General features: G+C 41.1%; 1 non-coding gene across 1 annotated transcript; it reads right to left on the bottom strand.

The window, feature by feature from the left end:
• Window positions 1-4,072: 4,072 nt before the first annotated feature.
• LOC112083673 lies at window positions 4,073-4,179 on the bottom strand. Its single transcript, XR_002897809.1, has one exon. It is a non-coding gene; the product is annotated as a small nucleolar RNA R71 (small nucleolar RNA).
• Window positions 4,180-10,285: the final 6,106 nt, after the last annotated feature.

Raw genomic sequence — 10,285 nt, 5'->3', positions numbered from 1 at the left:
ATGGTCCATCGGGTGTTCGGATGAATAACCATAAAATTGATTTTGTTGAACGAGGTGGATGTAGGGTACCTTTCTTTCAGTCACTTCTTCTTGCCAAATGTTTTTGCATAATCTTTTCTCCTTTATTGTGAACAGCTACTTCCCCCACACTTAGATATTTTCTGGGAATCAGGAGGATGACCTCCAAAACTCCATATAATAAGACTCTAGTTTGCCTCAAGGATAAAATTCGATCATTTTAGACTCTCTAAGGCTTTTATTTCTCTTTCTTTCTTATTTTTGGATTTTTTTTTTGAAAGGAGAAATGCTTTATTTAGAGAGAGAGAGAGTCTAAAGGACGAGATTGTACCAAGATGTTGAAGATTTTCCAAGGCAAACTGAATTTTTTTTCTTTCGTTGAATCCTTACTCTTTCGTTGAATCCTTCCTCTTCCTCTTTTTTCTGAGTTTCCAGCAAAATCGCATGTCTTCGTCTTTGGTGACTTAAAACTGCGTCGTTCCTCTTTCTCTCCGATGTTTTTGCACAAATCTGCATATAGGACAATGAAAAACAAGAATGCATGTGGTTTGAAAGATATTGTGATGTAAGATCCGTTGGTGGCTCTCACACTGATGTCGCAGTTGGGAACTAAGGCAGGCGGTCGCCCTCTCCTTGGTTCCAAAGATGATCGATGATGTATGATCAGACACGCAGGCGGTCGCCTTCTCGTGTGGGATCTGACAAGGGTGTGATGGCGGTGTGAGTTCACAACACAGAGGGATGGTGATTCTCTGATACGATGAAGGATCCAAGCTTGTTTGAATCGCACAAATTAACCAAGAACCAGAGAAGAAGCATGTCAGATAAACTTTGAAGAAAGTTTGATATTTTCTTGATATGGGGAAAACGTATGCGGGCTACAATGTTGCAAAGGATCTTATAAACTGGTTCGTCAGCTTGAACCTTCTAGGGTTCGACTCTTGACTCAAAACGACAGGACTTGTAAAGTAAAACTACAAAGAAAAAAAACCTAGTCTACGAAGCAAAGCTCATGGTTTCATTTATTACATTAATGGACATTTTGAAATAAAACATAAATCGAAAGTTTGAAATAAAAAACTTAACTACACGACTTGAGTCGTTTAACTCTGACACTTAGTCGCTCGAGAAGTTGGCTATACCTGCAAGCACAATAAAATAATTGAAACACTTACCTTGGTGTGCAATGGTCCGTTTGATGTCTTGCGTGACCTTGATAGTTATTGGTGTATCTAGTCCTGGATCGTGGTGGGTTGAGTCTCTCTGGTGGTCCTCAAGCTGGTGAGAATCTTGGCCTTTACATTCCATGAAATCTAATTTGTTTGTCCCTTGTATGGTTGCTTGCGTGGTTCCAGTTAGCTCTTTATCGGGTTCACTAGGTGTGTTGTGAAGCAACTCCAAATCTGTGTGTTCGCAAGAAAAACTTCCACGTGCATTAGCATTATAATATGGACTTGGTAGAGAGAAATTACCTTTGTTGGTGATTTCCAAGTTGCTAACACCGGATTTTGACCATTTTTATGGATCACTTTAATATCTTTTACAGGTGTTTTTACTCCATTTTCAAAGGTTTTCGAAGGATTTCTATGTTTCCGGATTTTAAAAGGCTTTTCAGGTAATTTGGGATAAAGAGGCACAAAATGGAACAAAAAGACTCTTTTGGATAAATGCAGACCGTCAGAACTCTCATGGAGAGACGAAGACCTTCTCACCGTCTGATCATCCTCAAAATTGGACAACTTATAGAAGAATCAACCAGCTTTCAATTGCACTTGGTTTGGAGACAATCCAACGGTTGGATCTCAAGATATTTCATTAGCCCCGGAGCCACTCGAAATCGGCCAGCAGCTCACGCGACCGCGGCCAACAAGCTATTTGCCGTGGTCAGAAGCTTCCCGACCGCGGCCAACAACCCTATTGCCGCGGTCACAACACTCCCGACCGCGACAATCAACCTCCGACTTAAAGCCCACTTATCTGAAGCCCAAAGTCATTCCCAGCCTCAATTCCGGAACCCTAGAGACCATGGAGTATTGGAGACTATAAATACATGTCATTTAGGTCATTTTTAGACAGAACCCTTCATACTTTACAGAAACCCTTTTCCTTTAGCCGTTTTTATGAGATTTTTGTAGAAGATTGTTCAAGTCCGAGTTCTTCAATAGAGAAGCTTTCTTTATCTCTTTTCTTTACTGTTTTTCATTACTTTTATTAAAATCAATGATGATGTCGAACTCAGCCATGTCTGAGTAAATCCCGAGTTGGGCTTAGGGTTCCCGAAAGGGGCTCTCATAATCGATTAAGACATCTAGGTTTATAGATCTGGGATTTCGACCTGTTCTCTGTTTATTCTTGTTCTTATTGCATGTATGCTTGATTGATCACCTAGTATCTGATCTAGATAGTTAGTGTTGCGAAAGTTTTCATTAAGTATCAGCCCTAGAATGAAACAGGCGATTTTTCCGTAGGAGTGGAAACCTACCTGCGGCGAGATCGTGAGTATTGACGAGTCTTGTGCAGCTCTTGCGTTCTCTCCCTTCCAAGGCCAGAGTGGCAACCTACTGGTCAGGGTTACGAGAAACCGTTCGTTATGATCACGACGGTGACGTAGTCATACCGCCGTACTCTAGCTCTATAACCCATGTTTTGTATCTGCCAATCCCAATCTATCTACCTTAGTGTTAAAACCGATTATGATCCCTTAGAGTTCCCAAAATCTCAGCGTTTTTAGCCATAGTTTACAATTCCATCGATTTTTACTTGCTTTCTTAGACCTGCATTTCAATTTCCTTAGTTCGTTATTTCCTTGCTTTATTTACCTTTCATGCAATATTTTACTTGCCTTATTTTCGTTTAGTTCGATATTTTACTTATTCCATTTGCATTTCATTCGATTTTATTTACTTGCTTTTTAGGATAGATTTAATTGCTTTCTTTTGTTTTAGTTTAATTCGCAAGAAAAACAACCAACCTTTAAAACCAATTTAGTCTAGACATAAAGTTAAAAACCGTAGAAGAATACCAGGCACACAAATCTCTGTGGATTCGATCTCTAAATACTACAACTGATTAGCTGTGCACTTGCGGCTTTCATTTGTTTTGTTAAGGGTAAAACTTGTTCTCTCACGTAGTTGACACGAGCACACATCAAGTTTTTGGCGCCGTTGCCGGGGATTTGTTTCGCTGCCTTTTGCTATTTTTCTTGTTTTAACTTCTGTTCTAGACACCTGATCTCTAGTTCTTTCTTAAATTTTTTCTGAACTATCTTTCCCTTCTTTTGTTTTTCTCTGAATTGCATGAATACCAGGCGTAGACCTGCAGGAGACATTCCCATTCTAGACGAGATAGACAGACACGAAAGAGAACTTCGAAGACTTAGACGAACGCAAGGAATGGCCAACGACGACCAGCCCGGAGATCCTATTAATCGAAATTTAAATATGGACCAAGACGGGTCTGAACATGGAGAAAACAAAGAGAATGATCACATAGAAGGAGATCATGCTCGACAAGATGGAGAGGACGATGAGGTTCTTCCAAGAAACCACCAGAACCGAGAGAGAAAAGGACGTGAAGACCTTGATCCACCTATCAATGTAGCCGATGGTGACCACCCAGCAATGCATCCGAATGAACGCGTTCACCGCCCCATTTCGCCAGCAAATCAACACCGAAGACAAGCCAGGAACCATCGCATAGCTGACTTTGATGCACCTACTCAAAATTTTCAGAATCGATATGCGATTCAAGTACCCTTTCCAAACCGGAATGAGTCTGAAGTTAAGCCTCAAATCATCTCATTGGTGAAGCAAACCAGTTCCATGGAGTTCCTTCTGAGCACCCAATGGACCATATCGAGCTTTTTGAAGAAATTTGCAGCATGATGAGAATAAACCAAGTTCCACCTGACTATTTAAAGTGTAAGTTGATCCCTTTTTCATTAGCAGATAAAGCTCACCGTTGGTTGAAGTCTTTGCCTGCAGGATCGATTACTAATTGGGAAGAATGTAGAACTGATTTCCTGAACCACTTCTACACTAAGTCAAGGTCGAACAATTTGAGAACGAAGATCTCAACCTTTCAACAAGGGCCAACTGAATCTTTCTATGAAACTTGGGAACGTTTTAAGGAGTATGAACGTGATTGCCCTCATCATGGATTTCAAGGATCAAGCCTGCTGAGCACATTTTACTGATGTTTGCAACCAAAATACAAACTTTCACTTGATACAGCTAGCAATGGAGATTTTGGGCAAAAGACGATAACTCAAGGAAGAGCCCTCATCGAAAATTTGGCTCAAGCCAATAGCAATGACTGTCCTGAATACGATCGATCGATGAAGCAAGCCGGAACAGACAACAAGGAGATAACCGAGTTGAAGAACATGGTGAGCCAGCTTCTGAAGAGCAACAATCGCCCGATCCATGCCTGTGAAACCAACAATGGCGCAGAAGAGGAAGGACCTAGTGATATCGATCACATTAATCAAGCATTTCAAGAAGAAGATGTGAACTACGTAGGAGCACTGGTGCCATACCAAAATCGCTCCAACAACAACTTCAACAACAACTTCCGGAATGCAAATTACAACAATCTCTCTTACCGCAATCCAAATGTGGAGAATCCTCAAGATCAGTATTACCCACCTTAGCAAAAATCATTCCAAAACAAGTTTCAAGGTGGAAACTTCGGAGGAATAGTACCATATCAACCGCGACAGCCATATAACTACCAAGGTACGGGTTTTAACAATCAATTTGTACAACAACAAGGAGTCACGACGAACCAGCTAGCTTCACAAATTGGTAGACTTGAACAGTCAATCCAACAGCTCGTTATGACGAACGAAAAAGCATCTAAAGACGTGAACGTGAAAGTGGACTGCATGTACAATGATCTGAACGGTATGTTTGAATCTTTATCTTCGCACGTAAAAAAGTTAGATGTGCAAGTCGCCCAAACAGCCGACTCTATGAAGAGGCAAAGTGGAGTTTTTCCAGGAAGAGTTGAAAATAACCCTAAGAAGTTTTGCAACGCCATAACCACATTGCCCGAAGAAGAGTCGGAACCGAAGGAAAGAAAGAAGAAACCCCAATCTTTGTACCACTGTACAAGGATATCGATCCCAAGCAGCCATCGTTTAAGGTACCCGAACGATCACCGTTTCTAAGGCTTACCAAAGCCGATGATCCGGGACGTTTTGTTTTCCAATGTTTCGTTTCAGGAATCAAGTTTACAGACTGCTTGTGCGATTCCGGAGCCAATGTCAACATCATGTCTAAGACATTTGCCAAAAAATTGGGCATAAAAACCTTAAGGACATCGACGGTTAAGGTTATCTTTGGAGATTCATCTCAAAAAGATACTGAAGGGGCGATTCATGATCTACAAGTTCTAGTGGGAGATAAGATTGTTCCAGCAGATTTCAGAGTCCTGGAGATGGATAAAGACAAGGAGAGGCCACTCATTTTCGGGAGACCATTCCTAGCTACAGTAGGAGCAATAATCGATCACGCAAACCGGCATGCTGTTTTCCTCAATGTGGACAGAAAAAGGTACTATCCTACTATTTTAGATGAATTTCCAAGCAAAGGAAACAGGCCAAAAGAGAATGAAAAGGAGAAGCCGAAAGCGTTTGCAAAGATCAAGATCATCATTCCACCAGACGCAACAGAAACTAGTGAGGACCAAATCCAGGAGCTGATCGAAAACAAAAAAAGGGTTCTGAACAACATTAAAGTCCGAAAGAAGAGTAAAGGTAAGAAGACTTCTCCTCAAGGAGAAGAAGTAAAACCTCCAGCAACCGGAAGTGATAAAGGCACATCAAGTGGAGTGCCATTTAAATCAGCCTGATTCCTAACGCTTACGTCGAGCTAAACGACTTAAAACAAAAAGCGCTTAATGGGAGGCAACCCATTTAGGTACTCTTTCTTTTAGTTTTCTTTTCCTTTTTTTAGAATTTATGCTTTCTTTTTCTTTTTAAGTTTTAGGTATTTTATAAAAAAAAACACAAAAAAATCAAAAAATTAGAAAAACAAAGAAGAAAAAGGTAGGTCTTTAGCTGCTCGGCCCGACAAAGACGAGAAGATTGGACAATAGGCCGCAGGAGGAAGACCCGCGGTCGCAACTGACGGAACCGCGGCCAAAGGTGCATCTACCGCGGCACCCTGAATGTGACCGCGGCCGAGCACTCAGCCACCACGGTCGCGCGTCACCTGACCGCGGCCGTTGGTCATTGAGGAGACGCCGCGGATTCCTGCCGTTTTTCGGTATTTCCCGGTTTTGCCTGGTGATTTCCCGGTGTTGCCTGGTGTTGCCTGGTGATTCCCGAAATGTTCCCGGTAAAACCCGAAAAGATCCTCCGTAAATTTTATACTTTCCTAATGTGCAAACAAGAAAAGGTAAGTTCTCGTAAACTTAAAAATTTCCAGAAATTTTCCATTTTTGCTTCAAAAACGCTTTTTAAAGAAAAGAAACAAACATTTTGGATCAAAACTCTTTCTTCTCTTCTCTTCCAAAAGACTTAGAGATTTAGGAGAAAGAACACATTTTTCAATTCTTAAGCTTTTTAAGAGATTTTTGGCTCAAACCTCGCTCTTTTTCAAAGCTGATTTCAATTCTGCCATCCATTTTCTCTTTCCAGCAAGGTATGAACCTCAAACTCACCATTCTTACTCGATTTTGAATTTCGGGTTTTCTTTAAAAACCCAAATCTTGGTCTATTGATGGTGGAAATAGCTTAAGAATGATAGATTATCCATTTAGGTTATCTAAAAATCGATTTTAGCAACTAGCTTAAGAGGAATTGAGATTTTTGAAATTTGGATTCTACATGCTTAGTAAAAATCGAATTTGGAACAGCAAAATTGATGAATTTGATTTAGTCTTGTGTGATTAGTGATTAGTATTGGGTAATCTTTAGAATTCACATGGAAATTGCTAAAAAAAGCCGATTTTTAGAAGATTTCTATGTTGAGAACATCAAAATCCCGAATTTATTCATGAACTACTTGATTTCTCAGATTTAATATCAATTTTGTTTGCGCATAGTTTTAATCAATCTCTTTATACTAGTATTAGTATAACAGATCTTAATGTGTTAAAATTAGCATCCAAATTCACTCTTTTTCCAAGAATCATTTCATTTTGCAGAAAATGGACGAAACCAGATCCCGAAGGAGCCGTCGAACTGGTGGCAGCTCCGATGACATTCCCGACGATGCTACTCTAGGAGAGTACATGCTGAACCAAGCCAGACCAAGAAGAAGAAGCTATGTGATGAGATTGCTCCAGCACTCGAGGGAAACACGAGCACCTCTCGAGCCACCACAGATTCAATACATTGGGAGGGAGACAAACCCGAGAGTGGACTATGCAAGGTGTTTCAAGAAGCTGAACATCAAACCCACGCCTTGCATTGATTTTCATACACTCGAGATGCTTGGAATTAGAGAGGATGTGATCTGGTACATCGATGCACTTAAGCTGAGACCCTACTTGGAGCTGAACCTTCCGACTTATCCTGAGCTAGTCCGTGAGCTTTTAGCGACCGTTACACTCCACCACACGAAGAGGAGGAACCCCAGAGCATCAGATGGCATCTTGTCATTCTCTATCCGCGGACAGCCTTATTATCTCACCATTTCCGAGGTTTGTGAATCTCTTAAGCTTCCATACACTGATGGCATTTACCTTGAAGATGAACCTGATCTTAACCTGTGGAGAGAGATGGGTCATGGAGCCTATGATAGTGGGAGATCTAAGTCAGCCCTTCTTAGCCACCCAGCAGTGAGAGTTGTGCACAAACTCTTAGCACACACGATCTTCTCTAGAGCCAACATGGGAGGTGTTTTCAAGACTGAGCTCATTACACTTCAGATCCCATTTATGGACGACCCACGACTTGCCTGCTTTGCCTGGATCATAGCGCAGAATATGGTAAAGGTGAAGCATGCTTTACATGGTTGCGATGACGCTACTCCAGCTTTCGGGATTACTATTACAACGATACTACAGGCTGTAGGATTCAATTTCTCATCTGATGAACCACTTCCCGATGTCTGGTATGATCTACTTTATCTCTCTCGCGATCACACTATCTCTCGTGCCGCTTTCGATCCAGACAGGTTTGGTTACAAGTACTGCACTGGAACTGAGGAGCACCGAATCCGCTTACCTTCAGCATCTATCCCGAGATTGAGCAACGGAAGACGCCCTCGAAGGACTCCGGAATCCGATGATTTTCTGCCATCTGTACCTCGTCTACCATTCACCATTGGGCAGTACATAGTGGCCAAGGCGAAGCGTGATGCAGCTGCGGCCCGTGCTCATTGTCAGCCATCTATTCCGACCGGCCACACCTCATCATCTACATCATCACACACTCATTCCGATCTGGAGCGCAGAGTTGAGAGACAGGGACGACGCTTTGAGCGCGTTGTCACCTTCTTACAGGAGCAGCACAAGTTCGCAGACGACACTTCGGAGGATGAGTGATTGATCAGCACTTCACAACCATCACGGTTCTATCATCATTTTCTTTTCTTTTATCTTATTTCGCTTTTATTCACCATCTTCTCACCAACTTTTTCACACTGGGGACAATGTGATTTAAGTCTGGGTGAGGATGTCTATCCGTACTAATCATTTTCCTGCTTTGCTTTTTAATTTCAAGTACTTTTTATATTTTAATATGTAACCTATTCGACATTAAGTATTTTTCAGGAATTTTTGACGCAAAACTATGATGATTTAGACCTGCACGCTTCTACACTATGCATAATAGCTCATTTGTGGTTAGCACTAGACTAGGCGGTAGCTAGAGTACTTGCACTACGAACTCCCACCAGAGGACTTCTATTCATGGAGATTCTTTCTGACAGGATATACTAGCTCATTTTATTTGGACTTAATATTGATATCTAATTTTCTCATCATTGATTTTAGGCAGGCATCGACATACACATCTAGGACGTCTTTTACCCTCACTTTTACCACTCTTTGTCGTCCTAGATGGCCAGTTTATCTTTATCTGGTACCAAACCCTAAACCCAAAACCCTTGTTTTCAATCCTCATGCATTCTCTCTTTAGTTTATATCAGCAGATATGTGCAAAAACGTCGGAGAGAAGAGGAGCGACGCAGTTTTCAGTCACTCGCAAAGGAGACTGAATGGAATTGGGAAGGAAGAGTATCAGAAACATAATAAAGCTTTACAAGACAGATATTAACTGGTAAATTCGTGCTCTCCAAGACTCTATATCTAAAGGTGTTCCCTTTCTTAAAAAAAAAAAAAAAAAAACGTGAAAAGAGAAAGGGAAACAAAAAGCCTAATGAGTCTTAGATTGTCGAAATTTGTGGAGCAATGAGCAACCACTATTCGTTTAAGGAGCTATTGTTTTGAAAGATTTACAAAAATCTTAGTCTGGGAGAGTTTGGAGAGAACCTGAGGAAGAAGACCAGGAATCTATGTCAAGAAGAAAGTGACTGAAAACTGTGGATACCAACAGCTTCACTCTTTCCTGCGGTTTTGCATAATGTCCTGCATCCTCCAGATCATCAGGTAACCCTTAAACACTTTAAGCCTTACCCCCCAAAATAATCCTTCTTGACACCTAGCCTAGGTCTTGCCTAGATTTTCTTTGATGAGAACCACAGAGATTTTTAACGAATGGTAAGAGCTAGTTGACTGGAAGTTAGATGTTAGTGCATAAATTTCTGCATGACAGATTAACGGACTAGTTATGCCTGTATTGCTAGTGAGAATTTTCTAGGCTATTCCCGATTGATGCATACTGATTAATATTGGTCTAGAAGTTTGGTCTCTGAGATTTTGTTTAGTTCCTGCGTTTTCAAACCTCTCGCCGAGATTTAGCCTTTGTTTTGTTTGAGGACAAACAAAAGACTAAGTGTGGGGGAGTTGATAACACCGGATTTTGACCATTTTTATGGATCACTTTAATATCTTTTACAGGAGTTTTTACTCCATTTTCAAAGGTTTCAAAGGATTTCTATGTTTCCGGATTTTAAAAGACTTTTCAGGTAATTTGGGATAAAGAGGCACAAAATGGAACAAAAAGACTCTTTTGGATAAATGCAGACCGTCAGAACTCTCATGGAGAGACGAAGACCTTCTCACCGTCTGATCACCCTCAAAATTGGACAACTTATAGAAGAATCAACCAGCTTTCAATTGCACTTGATTTGGAGACATTCCAACGGTTGGATCTCAAGATATTTCATTAGCCCCGGAGCCACTCAAAGTCGGC

This window comes from Eutrema salsugineum, unplaced genomic scaffold, assembly GCF_000478725.1.
Source record: "Eutrema salsugineum unplaced genomic scaffold, Eutsalg1_0 scaffold_6, whole genome shotgun sequence".
Lineage (NCBI taxonomy): Eukaryota > Viridiplantae > Streptophyta > Magnoliopsida > Brassicales > Brassicaceae > Eutrema > Eutrema salsugineum.
This window is presented reverse-complemented; position numbering and strand designations above follow the sequence as displayed.